Source organism: Trypanosoma equiperdum (genome assembly GCF_001457755.1).
Source record: "Trypanosoma equiperdum strain OVI genome assembly, contig: ctg_1246, whole genome shotgun sequence".
NCBI classification, from domain to species: Eukaryota; Euglenozoa; class Kinetoplastea; order Trypanosomatida; family Trypanosomatidae; genus Trypanosoma; species Trypanosoma equiperdum.
In genome coordinates, this window is record NW_027123223.1 from 19,303 (window position 1) to 19,841 (window position 539).

Below are 539 nucleotides of genomic sequence, written 5' to 3' on the forward strand. Positions count from 1 at the left end.
CCAGGAGATTCTGCGAGTTTGGCAAAACACAACGTGGATCCAAGCGAAGAGAATGTTCCCATCTTCACTGTGAGTTTGTAACTGGCCAAACACAGCACCGTGAAATATACAGGAACTCTTTTGTCGATTCTGGCAGCGGGAAGGCACCAGAAAGAACGTTTTTGGCAGGTTTCCAGAAAAAAGCGGCGGAAACACCAATAAAGCAGGCCTGCCCCATGGAGATGTGGGAGCTGGACATGATAAGCAGCGCAATGGAACTGGAAAGGGATCTAGTGGCCATGCGTTTGGCTCGGATCACTTCCAGCCGCTGGGGAGAGATTGCTTCTCTGCAAAAGGAAAATTTTGTCGCTCATCCTTAGGTCGAGGGAGCACTGATCGTCGACTGGGTGATCCTCCCAAAGACCTTCAAATTAGACCCCCACAGAGCAGCGAAATATGTGGCCATCGCGGGCGAGGATGCCAAAAAGTTGAAGAAAATCGTAAGATTGATGGCAGAGTGAGAAAAACTAACCACCATCAGCACAAGAGGCATGGAAAAC